Raw genomic sequence first — 518 nt, 5'->3', positions numbered from 1 at the left:
TTCCCCCTGTTTTCAACTGTCTCTCTTCTTGATTTAGTAGAATTTGTGTGTAATTAAATCTCTTCCCTCATTGCGCTGTTGGAAAGCAGCAATGATGGAAAATGTGCGTGTGCGTTTTATATCCATGTTGGGAGTTTAGCAAAAGCAGCTGTGATTTTTTTTTTTTTTTTTTTTTTTTTTCTTGTCCCTTGCGGTTAGGTAGATTGATACAAACGGGAAGATCAAGTATTTGCTTGGCATAACCACATTTCCCTCCGAAGTGTTTCTGTGTGAATGTGGTCAGCAGCCCTTGGCAGCCACCAGCCGGAGCTGTCGCACTGGGTGCGACACATCCACAGCTTCACTGGCACCCCAGTTCGCTTAGTGGTGCCCCAAAAGGGCTGAGGGGGGGCACTTGGGGCACTCACAAGTCACATTTTTACTCTCAAGTTCCTGGTTTTTCACCCCCAGTAAAGGACCCTCTGTTTTGGTGGCTTTCAGAAATCCACAGGTAACCAACTGTGTGTTGATACGCCACA

Source organism: Athene noctua, chromosome 13 (genome assembly GCF_965140245.1).
Source record: "Athene noctua chromosome 13, bAthNoc1.hap1.1, whole genome shotgun sequence".
Lineage (NCBI taxonomy): Eukaryota > Metazoa > Chordata > Aves > Strigiformes > Strigidae > Athene > Athene noctua.
This window is presented reverse-complemented; position numbering follows the sequence as displayed.